General features: G+C 39.3%; 1 non-coding gene across 1 annotated transcript; it reads left to right on the top strand.

Annotated features, from left to right (window-relative positions):
• The first annotated feature begins 14,955 nt into the window (after window positions 1-14,955).
• LOC142109469 (U6 spliceosomal RNA) lies at window positions 14,956-15,061 on the top strand. The gene has a single exon (XR_012680388.1). It is a non-coding gene; the product is annotated as a U6 spliceosomal RNA (small nuclear RNA).
• Window positions 15,062-16,332: the final 1,271 nt, after the last annotated feature.

The raw sequence follows: 16,332 nt of genomic DNA, 5'->3' as shown, positions 1-16,332 counted from the left end.
ATACTGGTAGGTTAATTGTCCTCTGACACAGTGAACCCTAGTGTGTGTGTGTGAGATAGGGACAGGGGCTGGCTGGCAGACTGTAGCCCGGGGGGGCAAGCACATAGCACTGGGCCGAAGGCAGCAGCCCATTAAAGGGTGGATTTCAGTACAATATATATTTATCAATATAAAAGAAGCTATTTAGTGTTGCTTAACCCAGTGATACCTTATTATTATGCATGATAAATCTTAAATAATGATAACAAACAATGCAACAAAAAAACAAGCCTCTCTTTATATTGCAATTTATTTTATATGTTCTTTCTCCCTACAGCACTTTTGTTTAACATACCTGGCTGATTACCATGGAGTATAAATCATATTTTAGCAATAGATTACATAATAATGTGCAAGTACAGTACTGAACACGGGCAGAATTATCAAAATGCAAAAAGCCCTTTTGCTTTAAAAACCTGTTTTTTTTTGCCAGCAAAAGGGCTTGTCTTTGCTTTGCACTATATACTAATAGGGTTATAATTTGTTTTAGGGTTAACCTAAAACAAATAATATGAGGGGTGCTACTGGGAGGAGGAGCAGAGCACTAGATGTCAATCTGACACACTGGTCCAGAGCTGGATTAAGGCTCTGGGGGTCCTGGGGTACTTTAGATAGGGGGGCCCCTATGATGTAACATTGTTATCATTTTAGACAAATACACAGGCAATACTATGTGCACTACTGTTAGGTGCATTTAGTTCTGCCTTCACAAGCGGGACATACCTCCCAACTGTCCTTGCAGTCAGACCAAATCCTGAATATACGAGACAGTCACCCAAATTCGGGTCTGGCCCTCCAGATTCAGGACAGTTGGCAGACTGTCCTGCTCTCTCCTACCTGTTCTCGTCACTTTCACCACCTGTGGCTGCTGTTTTCTTTAGATCAGTTGCTGCTTGTCTGGAACCTGGAATTTTGGGGGCCCTACTTGGGATAAAAATGGGTACATGAAATTTAGAAAAACTTCAAACTGCCTGACATTAAATCAATATAGCACCCTCTTTTTATAATTAGACCTCCCTCCAGCACCAACATTAAAATAACCGTACTCACAGTTGATAGATCATTTCCCTCCAACTAGCCTGATATTAAATTAATAGCATACATATTTAATAAACAAACCTATTTCCCTCCCTTCAAACAGCCCCAGCAATAAATGAAATAGCATTTACGTTTAATAAATATTTCCCACAACCTTCACAGGCATTAAATAATTAACAATCACATTTAATAAATATATCTAGTTTTCCCCACACAGCCCCATGTTCAATTTATAGCTCCCAAACCACCCAGTATTAGATTAAAGGTCCAATCACCATATCTTAAATTCATAGGCCCCACTATTAAATTAAATTGCCCCACCATCACCCCACAAATAAAATACACTCAATAACTATCCCCCACCTGCACTCCACTACTAATTTAATAGACTACCTACCACATTATATTAAGACCCCCTTCCCTCACACATTATATTAATATACTGGCACACCTCACGCACACACACAGATTGTATTGGCATACACACACACACACACACACTAATTATACCTCCCCCGCACTTACCTGGTTCTATCCGCGCTGCGTGCTGTGTAGTCTTCACACATGACGGCACCTGTCACGTGGTGCGCATCCCATGTGACAGCAATAGGAGGGGGCTACACATAGTAGAAGGGAGGGAGAGGGGATGGACCGCGGCCAATGGGAGAAAGTCTCTGGTCCCGGAAGAGGGGCCAGCCACCAATAGAGACTAGGGAGGGACCGGCCAAAAATAGTCTTTTTTGGTCCGGCCCAGCTCGCCCCTGGATAGGGAATTTAGACTGTAAGTTTCAATGGGGCAGGGAATTTTGAATTCGATACTTCGGGCAACAGAAAGGATAACAATACCCCTTTATCTGCTCTGAACACAAATGCATCAGATTTAACAGGTATTTATCCTTGATAGAAAACCAGCCCCACTCTTTCATCACAACTGAATCATTTAGCATGAGATCTCTCATGTAACACATTGCCTCAGTCAGACATTTGCACCTGTATATAAGCAGGGGCACATCTACAACTAATCCTGATGGCGGATAATATAACTCACATAATACTACAACTGATGACATATCACTGGGTATTATTGCTAGTATATTCAAAGATACATTCCCTTGCTAGAAATGTGGACCCATCTCAACATGTGAATTCAGGAAAATTTTATCACTCATGTAACACAGAAGCTTCAAGCAGTGGCTCCAATATTTTTACCTGTGTACAAGCAGGGATATTTCTACCATTTAACCACAAAGTGCAGAAAGCAGCAGTGGTTTGTACTGTGACTCTATACAAGTTCTTTGTAACAAATCCAGGATCATCACACTCATATTTAATGAACAAACTTACATTAATAAAGCTTAAAGGATTGTTAACATTGCCATAATATACATACAATAGTGGCCAGTCCTAATTGGTCTCTGAGATTTAAAGAAATCCATTTGACAGGCACATCTAAAGCATGGGAGTCTGTATAGATACCACTATCAGGGTAATGGACCTTTTATAGAACTATTAGCAAAGCAAAAAAAAAAAAGGTGCAACTTTACTGCTGGACTAACCATGTTGCAGTGCAATGGGTGCAAATGCATTTATTTATCAGCATGCAGGTAAAAATACTGCCTGCTTTTTCAAGTAGTACACATATATGGGACTAGGATACATCACTTACCAACTCTAAATTTGTCAACAGAAATTAAAAATTGCCCTACCCCCTGCAGTGCAGCATGGTTTTTCCAAAGTATAAACTTGCTACTTTTTTTGCTTTACTCTAAATGAGCCCCAATGTGTGTAGATAGCCTTGATAACAGTTGGAAATCCATCTGCCACTGCCAGTAAATGGTCCAGCTATAGTTTAACATGGATCTCTCAATCATAGTAGATGATTAGTAATGCATTGTAAAGCAACGTAAACTGTACATTTGAATGTATTGTATTTAATTTTTCCCCATCCCTCAATGCTTCCTCTTTTGCTCTTAAAATACAAGTAGGACTGTCCCACTGTCACCCTCCTTATAATACTAATTTCTGTTTGTCTTCAAAATGGGCAATGTACTTACTTTTATTGTCAAACTATTTTTCCAATTACATATTAACTTTAGGCTATAATAAAATTGAACAAGTGGTATTTTTTTTTTGATTACTGTGTTGCACAATGTACGATATATTTTTTATTACTTTACCTTCTGTATAGCTTTGCCTGTGTGGTATCAATAAACTATTTTATTGGTAAACTGTTATTTAGAGCACCAGGGCTTGTATATATTTGCCCTGTTTAAATTGGACAGCAAAACTGATCTGTTACTATCAACCTGTGCGGCAGATGGACACAATTACTACTGGCTCCTGGGCCTCACAATTACAACTGGCTCCTGGGCCTCACAATTACAACTGGCTCCAGGGCCTCACATCATCTTGCACTGCGTTCTATACAGAACACTGTGCATGTGATATCGTGACCCATCTTGCACTTTTGCTAGGTGATGTAATCACAGGAGAGTCAAGAGAAGATTCCCTGGGTCTAAAGAGCCCCATAGATGCTTTCTATTCTATGTACATAGTAATAGAGCATGTAATAAGTGAACGTAAGCCTCCCTCTGCACAAAACTTCTCCCCTCACTCTGCACAATACATGCCTCCCTCCCTCTGCACAATACATGCCTCCCTCCCTCTGCACAATACATGCCTCCCTCCCTCTGCACAATACATGCCTCCCTCCCTCTGCACAATACATGCCTCCCTCCCTCTGCACAATACATGCCTCCCTCCCTCTGCACAATACATGCCTCCCTCCCTCTGCACGATACATGCCTCCCTCCCTCTGCACAATACTTTCCCCCCTCCCTCTGCACAATACTTCCCCCACTAACTCTGCACAATACATGCTCCCCTCCCTCTGCACAATACTTTCCCCCCTCCCTCTGCACAATACATGCTCCCCTCACTCTGCACAATACATGCTCCCCTCCCTCTGCACAATACATTCACCCCTCACACTGGACAATACATGCCCCCCTCACTCTGCACAATACATGCCTGCTCTTCACAACATATGCCCCCCTCCCTCTGCACAATACATGCCCCCTCTGCACAATACATGCCTCCGTCCCTCTGCACAATACATGCCCCCCCCTCTACACATTACATGCCCCCTGTGCACAATACATGCCTCCCTCCTCCCTCTTCACAATCCATGCCCGCTCTTCACAATACCTTCACCTAAATCACTTAACTTGTTCTTGATGTGATGTGGCGGCTCCCAGGCACTAATAGACTGTAAGCGGCTACTTCATTGAGAGATGCAGATTCACGGCGGTCAGACTAGGGGACCCAGACAGACTAGGGGGCCTGGACAGATGGAGGGGTCTGTCCGGGCCCCCTAGTCTGTCCGGGCCCTTTAAGGCTGTACCACCTGTATCCCCTGATGGTGGCCCTGTTAACACACCACTGATAATGAAAATCACTCACTCAAGAGAGGCTGGTAGTGATCAGCTAAAAAATATATAGCCCAAATACATGAAAAGTTAAGGGTCCACAAATGCCACAATGATTTAATATGCCAACAAGAATTTTAAATTGCTGATATTTAGATTTGATACACACATCATACTATATTAATATTATATCTCTTATGTCAATCCCATAGATTGTAAGCCTGCGAGCGGAGCCCTCTTAACTCTGTATGTATTACCCATTATTGTTTTTCTATTGTTTGTTCCCATTTGTAAAGCGCTATAGAATTTGCTGGCACTATATAAATAAATGTTGATAATGATGATGTTATAAATATCTTGTTGCCTTTTGAAAGTTCAATGACATGCAGTTTAACAGACCCTACTTACCCCTACAAAAAAAGCCAAACAAACCAAAAAGACTAGGAATGCTGCATCATGTTACAGTGTATAATAGTGGAGGTAATTTGTACAAAAGAGTTTGTCAAGTTTTCCTTTACACTAATCACATTTTTTATATGCTGGGACATTTTTTAATGTTCAGTTGATTGACAACATTCTGATACCACTGTTAATACTCTTTGTAAATGCTTAATGTCAGCATACACGTCATCCAAAAACCTGTCTTAAACCTGGTTTACCATTTTTGTACCATCTACCAATTTGTGTAAAGGCATATATCATACTAGTCATTGTCTGGTCTCTTGCCCATTCCAACAACAAATTATCTAATATTCACGATAATACAGCATTGTTCTATCTCTTACTGAGATCTAAGAAGTCCCAGCGTTATATCTAAACCACAAGGGCAACAAATAATGAACTTAATGACACTGTACATAACAATGAAAGGGTACAGCAACACCAGAACAAAGGCCAGCAATCTAGATGAGGAGAGCGCTATCTTAACAATTCTGGATGAGGAGTTTGTTGAAGATTATAAAGCATACTTGCCAACTCTCCTGGAATGTCCGGGAGACTCCCGAATTCCAGGTAGCTCTCCCAGTTTCCCAGAGAGTAGGGCAACCTCCTGAAATAGTGCAGCAATGACATGATTCTTTGGGAATCACATCATTTTGGCCATGCCCTACACTGTAAAATGCAGTGTTTGCGGCATTATATCACAGAGATAGGGCTAAATATTATGTAATTTTCTAAGCCTCGTACCCTCTGCCCATACCCCTCCCAGAGGGGCACCTGAAGTCATCAAAGTCAGAGATTGTGCTCAAGCATCACTGATTATTATTATTATTAGCCTTTAGTTATATAGCTTCAAAATATTATTCAGCAATTGGCAGAAAACACTTAATCATTTACAACAGTTCCTGTACAGGCAGCGAGGCAGCAATGCTGCGCACTGCGCCACCTATGCATCAACCTCTACTGCTTGGGCATTCTAGCTCTATATTCCACATCAGCCAGGATCAGTGATCAGCTCTCAGTGGACATATAAACAGACAGACAGGCCAGTTAATCGTTCAAATAAACAATGAAACCATAAAAATAGCTTACATGTATTATTGACACAAGTGTGCAGACAGGAAGACAATTTGATTACTAGCTTTATGGAAATTGCATATGTCAGTCTTGGAATTAAAATTAGAATGAAATAGATTGTGTTTATTCACTATTTCCATATATTGTATTTCGGTTTGTTAGAATAGTAATAATAATAGTAATAATAATCTTAGCAAAACAACCATAAAATCTTAAGCAAAACGTTTACTGAGAAAGACTAAAGGAAATTAATGTATTAAAGAGGCTATGAAGCACCTTCATGCTTTCAACAAGTCTAAGGCAAATTCTAGTGGCCAGAACAGTGATGACTGCAGAACAAGGGTTTGTCCATACTTGCTTTAGGCCATTAAAATATTTGATAGTAATTTAATATAGTCTCACTAATTCTGTTAACCCATCTGCATTATGTGAATTATAGGAATACAACACTGCAAGACTTAAGATGAAAAATCTGGTCCTCTCCTGAGAGAACTGTAATACTGCACGTGGGAGGATTTGTAATGTAAAACGTGTTGTTTAAATGAGGGAGTGATGGCTGTTAAGGAAAAACTTACATGTGTTTGGGCACATTTAGGAATACACTAATAAGGGCCAAAACACACAGACATTTTACCTGCACTTGAGAAGCTTTCTCTCGAAGCTACATTTAATGCTTGTACAGCACAGCTCAACTGCCGCTGCAGGGTTCATTGAACGCTATGAAAAAAGTGTCAATAGTACACACAAGCATTCAGAATGAACAAAGGAGGGAACATGGATTCAAGTCAACAGGAGATGCTATTCTGAACTTAAAACCCAGAAACTATAACTGAGTTAGAGCACAGGAAAAGAAGACTAAAGAGAAGATTAAACCTTCAATAGCCTATCTATCTAGACTATGAACTTCTCTCCTTTCATGTATTTTTTTAAGCTCAAAGCTTGATATAAACACAGCTCTTAACAGTTTTTAGGCAATATAACCCTATGCATTTTACAGTTGACTTATCTGATAACTGAGCCTATACATTTCCAGTGTAAAGGACTGTGTCCACTTAGCAATTCGTCTAATGGAATAAGCAGCTCTCTCTCAACCACTGTAGGGTTAAACAACTTGCAGCTTTCTCATCATCAACCATTTTAGGCAGTTTCACAATAGAATCAAACTTCTGATGCAATATAGACAAACTCATGTGGTAAATGATTGCTCTCTCTGTCCCAGTTAGTTTGCAGATAAATACAGCAGATTTGGCCAGAACAAACTCTTCCTTTAGACAGTACTATAACACATCTCAATAGCAATATTACAGTCCTGGTCAGAGGTTTTAATAACACAGTTTGATCTTTCACTTAAATAATTTGAACATAGTAGAGCAAAAAACTTATCTGTCTTCATATGGCTCCTGCTAACATCTCATGGGCAGTGGCAAATTAGGTACTTTCCTATACTGCAAAGGTGCTTCTTTCTGGGCTGACTGCAAACATCCCTCAGGACAACAATTCAGCCATAGCATTTGGTGGCTGTTTGTAGGAAGAACCCTCATTAGCTCAGCCAGCAATCACACACATCACTTCTCACACTAGCCAGTCCGCTTTTGGCTCCTTCCCTTTTCCCAAAGAATCTCCTGGAACCTTCTAGGTCATTCATTCCAGTTTTCCCACTCCAAAATGGCCGACACAATTTGCACTTCATTTCCCAGAGGCACTGTAGTTTTCAAAATGACTGCATACAGTAATATACCTGTGATTTGCAGGGTATTACAATCATATTGGTATGACAATCCAGAACCTTTTCTCTTTTTAAATATTGCTTTATTGATTTTTACACATTATTTTTAAAGCCATCATCACTTGTGAATCACTTATACAAATGCAATATTCAAGATTAGAAAGATAGACTTAGTCAAATGTCAAAATATAATTAAGGTATGATGGGAGAATATAGATCCACAATTATAACATCATTGTGGGTCAGATTTCAATATAAATTGAAATAGATAGCGAGATAGCTCTTTAAGTTTAGTTTTCCCATATTTTGTTTGTAAGCAGCCAAACTGTGCCATCCAATAAATGAGTAATACCTTGTCTAATACCTGGATCTAAGGGCAATAAATACTCGTTATTCTATATCAACTAGTACAGATCTTCTGTCATCCCATACAATTGTTAGAATTTCTTTTTTATATATGGGACTTGTTTCTAGATCACTTTTGCAATGGTTTTTTTTAGCAATAGTAAGGATTACTGTTACAACTCTGTCTATGTTTTGTATATGGCAGCAGTACCTTTAATCCACCAGAGGTGCTGCTGTTCTGCTCCTGAGCTTGCACCAGGCCTGAAGTGGTTAACCTCCTTGTCTAATTAGAACTGCACCTGGCTCACAGCTTCTAATACCTGCCTCAACCTGTGCTCATTGCAGTTCATCCGTTTATTCCTGGCTGCTGCTTGTTTCCACCTGTTCCTGTGTTTGCGCCATTGCTGCTTGATCTTCTGTTGTGACCCTTGGCTTGATTCTTGGACCCTGCTCGTTTGCCTGCTGCCCTGACTTTCGACTTGACTTCTGGGCTTATTCGCTTGTGACCCTGGTCTCTACTTGGCTATTTGGATTCTGTTTACCTGATCTCTGCTTGATCCCTGGACTCTGTCTGCTTCCCTGGAAAACATCGTGCCTCCTGGACTGGGGTAACTTATATTACCTGTTCTTGCCATTTAACTATGCAGTCACAATTTGGAACCTGTTCTTATCCATGGATTTGAGTTATCCTTGATTATGTATTTGCCTGAATAAAGACATTTTGCTTTATACTTCCGTTACTGCTTTGTGAATGCACTAGAAATCCTAACAATTACAATGAGGATTGGAATAATATCAAGAAAATACAAAAGAGATAACCATTCTTCAAGATTTCATATTTAGAAAACTTTAAGGTTCTTGTGAACTCTGATTTGGAAAGTTATTCACTTTGTCCAAAAATCAGGAGTTCTTGCAACATTGCCAAAAGTAATGGAAGAAAGTGGCATCAGGGGTCTTACATTCGATATATTTACCTGTAGAACCTTCTTTAATATGTTTGCATTGCAGTGGGGCTACATACACTCTGCTAATTGTCTTTAAGTGTGTTTCTTGAAGTCAGGCAGCGGAAGGTACCTTCATTATAGACTTGTTATCCTAAGTAAAGTATAATGGGGGTCTGAGGAATTAAGCAGCCATGCCTTCACTGTTTGAGACCATCTTCTAAAGCCTCCAGTCTTCACTAGATCACCATATACCAAAGAAAGGCATTATCTCTGTGATAGAGATAAGTAGAGAGTTGTTTATAGACCATCAGGTTTCAACATATCTGGTCAGGATGTTAATATGGTGTTCACAAAGAGATGAGCCTGTAAATACATGGAAAGCTGGGAGTCTAGGATATTAAACTCTGCGATGTAAGTAGAACAAAATCTGTTTTAGAGAACAGCTCTTGAATGGTTTTAATACTATTACTCCTCCAATTCTGTAAATCTGTATTGTGCACCTACAGACAATTAGCTATGTCTCATGTGTTTCTCAAAACATGATATTATCTAGGATACCTTGTAGAATTATGTCGATTTAGTACTGTATAGCAGAGTAGCGGATATATCTAGAGCAAAAAACTCTTTTTCCAGTTGAGGATTAGTGAAGTTGCGTGGCCATTCAATCAATCTGTACCCTATTGAAGCCCTAATATCGAGGGTCCCTACATCTGCTCTGTTCTTGTGTATGTAGCACCCCCTTTCCCATAGGTCAGCTAGCTGTCTATGTAAAGTGTATTGTGATCTGTGGTGTTTACTTTACCTTTATTCTCAGTTAGCGCAGTGCCTCCACCTTGGTCTGAGTGCAGTAGGCACTTAATTCGGTAGTGTTATCAACAAGCATCACCAGAGGGAGACCAATGAACCCTTCGCCCCTACTAACAAAACCACAGGCACACACGGAAAAAACCAGCAATAGGCAAATTGGTCTTTGAAAGCTACACTGGCACTTTTATTGAATAGGTGTGTGCTCTCAAAGGAATTTCATGTTTGATTAGGTTTATATATATATATATATATATTAGAATAAATCTTATATAAACCGTATTTTAAAAGTATCCCTTTAAAACAGGTGAAATGTAGTAAATCTACAAGAATACAATGCAATACCTTAACCCTTTCTTACCCCAGCCAAGAGGTGCCTCTACCTTAAATGCTTACTTGCAATTATTCTCCAAATGTAATTCTAAACTCAACATATGCATATATAGCAATAAAATGCAATTAAGTGGTCTTATGAGGAAATTATTGACAAGCAAATATCTCTCCACTTCTCTATCTCAGAAACAGTAGACTATGGTAGAATAGTCTCCAGAATAAAGTCTCTGGTGTCAGTTTTCCTTAGCTTAGTCAAACTTAATAGTGACACTCTATAGTGTCCTTAATTTTTACAATAAACACAATCTCTAGGCTGTCTTTATTCCGGCGGATTATGACTTGAAGAAGTTAGACATGTACACACTTTCCTCTTTGTTCTATCTTATTACACAGGCCCAGTCCTGCAGTGAGCTATCTCTCCCCTGTACTTCACTGTAACGAATGTCACTTGTCTAAGGTAAATTTTGTTGTTTAATTCAGATTTTCACAATATATCTCAGTCTCTGATTCTAACTGTCTTTCCCTATCACTACCCCTTATAGTTTATCAAAGTCCTGCAAAGGGGTGTAAAAATTATCTTCGGGCCTCCCCACCAAGTCCCTATCTACCTAATAACAAGATTCACAATACAGGGTCACATCAAATAATAAATATACAGGGGTTAATTATCCATTTAGGTTTCGCTTTCTTCTCAGACTTTTCACAGGAAATTTCAGCTGACAGGGTTCTCCCTCCTGTCAGAGCTGAAATTTCTCTGTCCCTCACAGCTGTCTCCTCCTGGGCTGATTTTCTTCAGAGACTCACAGGGGTTTTCTGCTGACAAGATGCCATTCGCTCTGCTGACTGGGACCCACTCCCACTCTTCAATTGCCAGTTTTTAGTGTTTCCTCTCACACCTGTCACTTTTCCCTCTGAGGTAATTCCTGTTCCTTCTAACTGTAACTCTTCCCTTGGCCTGCTGGGAAATGTTATTTTTATTTATCAATCCCTGACATTAGTACACATGTACGGGCCATCATGTCTGCCGGCATTACATGTAACTTATGGAAACACATCCTGCTACTGTTGTACTTCCAAATAAATCTCATAAATTGTTACATTTTTGTATATCTAACTGAGCTATACTGATAGGGAGCATCTGCATTGGAAACATAATCACCTGAAAGGCAACTGATTTAATAAAAGCATCCTACCTAGAGCATAAATGGGTAAATAATTCTAATGAGCAAGTGATTTATACTCTGGAGTAAAGGGGAAAATGTTAATACCTAGGTTTCTGATCTTGCCAGAGGCAAGTTTACATTGTGAGAAGAGGGGAAGGTGAGCTGTAATGAAATGAGAGCTTGTCAGTGTGAGAAGCTCTGATTTAGTAATGTATGTGCCTTGTATTCCAAGAAAGAACTATAAGTGGTAATAATAGTGTTCACAATTTCTGGGATGAAGATCTTTAGACTTGAAATAAACAGGAGCATGACATATGTAATAAGCACAATTTTGTGTTCCCAGGATACCACTCAAATGCCTTTGAACTTCATATGACCTTGAAGGGCAATAGTCAAAGGCTCTAGAGCCAGTGCTAAATAAATAAATAATAATAATAATACAGGTGAAATGGGACAGTCTGATGGGTATCTTGCTGAAATTACCCTTTTTGCAGACAAAATATCCGTGCAACACAAACAGATCTGGAATGCCAAATAAAGCAAGTGTGGCAACGAGGTGAACCCAGATATGAGATTGATGGCCTTTTTGGCATTGAGACTCACAATCAAAGTACTAACAGAGATTCTGGCAACTATTGAATAGATGTCAGAACTTTTCTAATGAAGATAGTAGAACTTTTCCCCCTGACAAGCCCTATCTGATCATCATCTACAATGGAGGGCAATATATGCTTTAGCCTCTCCAAAAGTATTGTTTTTATATTCTGATTAGAGAGATTGGTATATATGAGGTGGGGTTCTCCAAATCTCTTCCTGGCTTCAGGATGACTTTTAGATATGCTTCACTAAAATCTCTAGTTAGTGTTCTAAACTGTAGAATGAAGATGAAAGGTGCTCCCCAATGCAGTCTTTTGACAAATTAAAAGATTCCCCCAAATATCAGTCTGGCCAAGACGATTTGAAACACTTAAGGGATTTATTAACATTTAAGACCTCCTGTATGGTAACATTTGCAGACACGGGCTCATTTAGAAGTGAACGTACTTCCTTTTTTTTGCATAAAATATGCATTTACGTACTGCACATGCGCAACAAAAATGTGTAAACTTTTGTCCAGATAAGGATTTTTGTGTAATGTTGATTGCGACCCCTTACACCTGGAGAGGTGAGATGAGAGCAGGTAGGGGCAGGCAAGCATAGGCTAAGTTCAGTAAGGGAGTGTTAACATAATTGCGTCACAGTTAGATATGGAGCATCTGGAGATATGCCATTAGAAGGCCTATTGCTTTCACATACTGGAGAACTGGTACAATGGTACACAATGAGGATGATACCTATGAGCAGCACAATCTAGTCACTTCTGACTGTCTAATTGCTGCTATATTATATGAAGTTGCATCCATCTATCCGCATTACCTAACAGACATTTCCATTTGGACTACGGCATGAAAGAAGATTCTCATTTGATTTTTAAACTGGAAAACAATCAATGTGACTGTGCTTGTATTTAATTACATTTTGTACTGAACACTTGCAACTTGCATTTATTAATACAACGGTTTATATGGTTGAACACTTTGTTCCAGCATGTAAATTGCTTACATTGTGAGTTTTATACACAAGTAAAGACGCAGTACAATCTACTCTGAATATGGAAAATCATACGGTATACGATAGAGGGAAGGGTGCAAAACTAGGGAAATAGAGACATGTATATGTTTTTGTGAATGAGGTGACCATCATAGTTGTCAACTGACCTTAATTTCCAGAAAGAATCCCAGGTTTTAAAGATTTGGGATTAGAAATGTTTGTATCTTGAAATGTCCCTATTTTTCTATATTGACCAAAATGCATAATTACATTCTGGTTTTCTGCAAGTTAGAGGCAATTCTTAACATCTATTGATTAAGAGTATTTAAATGCAATTAAATTATGTTATAATGAAATTTGGTGAACATGATGTAATAATGTTAATACTACTTCAATATCCGCCAAAATAGCATTGAACTTTGATGCACCGATTCAGCAGCTAAAGGTATCAAGAAATCTATTTTTTACCTATTGATAACTATAACCATAAAAAGAGTGTAAATTCGGGAGCTCAGCATACATGAGGCTTAACCATGAAGTTGATTTATTGCACAGAGGAAGAAGGAAAAACTTCACACATGCTCAGAAGTTATCACTAGTCAGACAGTAATAAACGTCATAGGAACCAGACCTACACAAACACAGATAACAGAGCACACTGATTCCTAACAAATTGTACAATCCGAATTTACTCTACATAATTAGCTGTCAACCTTCTCCAATTTCAAGAGCTAGTCCCAGATTTTAAAGGTTTGTTCCTGGTAACGACCCATCTTTCTGGTACCAATTAACTATACAATACAGTTTCCCCTTGCCTATATATAGGCTGGAATTCTCAGTAAACATATCATGATGGAGATTATAGTGCACTAATATCTCATACTTGCCAACTCTCCCGTAATGTCCGGGAGACTCCCGCATTTTGCGAGAGTCTCCCGGACGAGTGTGGCAATCTCCCTGATTGTAAGTGGGAAAAAATCAGTTTAAACGCCGCGATTCACCCGGAATCGCGGCGTTTAGCCCCGCACCTGCTGTAAAATGACGCGATTTGCGTCATTCCGTAACGGGGGCGGGGCCAAAATGACGCGATTTCGCCGCCCCGCCCCCTGCACGCCCACCTCCCAGCCGGCATCTCCCGGAAAAAGAAAAAGAAATGTTGCCAAGTATGTAATATCTACACAGACAGTATTCCACAAGACATATTAGGATGCATCTGCCCACCAGCAATGGGTCTCTGGAAATTATTTTGGAATGTTGACAACTAGGTACATAGCCAGACAGAGAGACTGATAGAGACACATAGAAAGTTACAGAGAGGTAATTATCCCATAATTCATTCGTTCAGCCTAATTGCCAAACTACTAGATCTATGATCAGTCACATATATGCAAGGCCAGGTTGAGCACATCTGGTCTGTTGAGGATGAAGTGTATTGTCTGAATTGCAAAGGCCTTACACATTCTGATCTAATGACGATACGCACATTGGAGGACTCTTTGTCAAATCAGATTTTCAGTTCTAGCAACAAAATCTGGCAGATCTGATCTTGTCCACTCCTCATATGTCATAGTTGTCAACATTTTAAAATAATTTCCAGGAATGCTTTGCTGCATCTAAACCCATAATTTTAAATACCTCTATATAGTAAATATAAACTTAGAAAGACCAAAACATAAGAATAGATGGTAAGCTAGCATGCAGAAAAGTTTTCATTTTATTGTATAATTGTTCAGTACTGAAAATAAGGACATTTCAAGGGACAAACATTCCAAGGACAAACCTTTAAAACCTGTGACTGTACCTGGACATTATAGAGAGATAGTAACTATGCGTATTGAGATTGATTCATACATCAAAACAGTTATCATTACACAATTTATAAATGTTGCATCATCTGATTAGCATATGTGGGCGGGGAGATAGACGCTCCTTGCTCCTGTGTGCTGGGTGCAAGATGCAAATAAAGATAGGACAAATCCAGACACATTAGATTTAATTTCACCAATCAAGATATTTAAATGAGCTGGAAAGTACTTGCTTCTTCAGTACATATACTAAAATTGGAACGATACAGATAAAATAACATGGCCTCTGTTCGAGGATGAAACATAAATTGAAGAAGCGTTACATATTTCTGTTCAGTAATGATTCAACTCTATCTATGTTATGTCCCGTCTTCCAACCAAGTCCCTCCATATCTCTATCCGATTGCTCTTTGCTTCACCCTCATGTTCATGTAGCAAAGTTACCAATGATTAGTTATTAATTATTTCAGTTTTCCATTAATATTCTAAGTTTGACTTTAACACTTAAGAGCGATTACATCCAGTGCACTCTGTCATTGCTAATTAGGCCAGATCAGGGACCTTTCTATTTGCCTATGACACTCTCACTTCTATATTGGCTTGTCTTGCAGTGATTGAGTAGCCAACCCACATTGTCTTGCCCCCTTCTATCCAAAACTCCAGCTGCCCTCCCCACTGGAGCATAAGAAACGCAATGCAGGGCCCTTTTTGGCTTTATAAGTGCCCCCCACCTCCTTTTAATATTAGAATGTCACCACACGTCATGTACATGTACCCAAACTAAGCCATAGTCACACTTCTCAATCCATAACCAGAGTTTTTACCAAAATTAAGTGTTTTTCTGCTGTATTGCCACTTGGGACATCTTAAAGTAAATGAAAGCCCCAACTCTTTTGTCTTAAAAGAGAGGTTTTCACATAATGCATTTGATTTATTCTTAAGTGGTTGTTGTGAAATACTGATTAGCTTGTACCATGCTCTTTAATCCTTGAAATCTGTCCTCTGCCCTGTCCCCTGCTATACCAGTATTTTCCCCCTTTTACCCCATTCTATGTTTTTTCCCAATTGTCCTTCCCACTTTGTGAACTGGAATCTTCATTATGATTTTGTTCTTGTTATAGACATGAAAAGAAGATAAGGACCACAGCATATGTATTTTATTAACTTGCCATACAATTGATGATCAATTGTAATTTAATTATTTCAATTGTAGGCCCCAGAGGCCTTCTCTATTCCTCCTTCAACCCATGCTGAAGACTAAAAAGGGGTGTGCTCACACTCCCTCCTTTTCCCCCAAGTCTCCGTTTAAAAGTTATTCACAAAATTATTTTGCCCCTCACTCTCAAGATTAATTTAAGCCATAAATGAGGCTTAACCAAGTAATATTTATGTCACTCACCAGACTGTGAGTGCTTCTTCCCGTGTGTTTAGGAACCGTGGCTGTCCACCATCCTGAGGGTCTGCGCATGTGCAGCCCTTTCAAACCTTCAGTACATGTTCCTTTTAGTTAATTGGCTGATCAGGCAACACTCCCTATTTAAAGCACCTGTGGTCAATACCTCGTTGCCTGATCTTGGAGTCTCATTCCCCATGAGCCTCTGA

This window comes from Mixophyes fleayi, chromosome 12, assembly GCF_038048845.1.
Source record: "Mixophyes fleayi isolate aMixFle1 chromosome 12, aMixFle1.hap1, whole genome shotgun sequence".
NCBI lineage: Eukaryota > Metazoa > Chordata > Amphibia > Anura > Limnodynastidae > Mixophyes > Mixophyes fleayi.
Note: the sequence above shows the minus strand (reverse complement) of the source record. Positions and strands in the feature narration are given on the sequence as shown.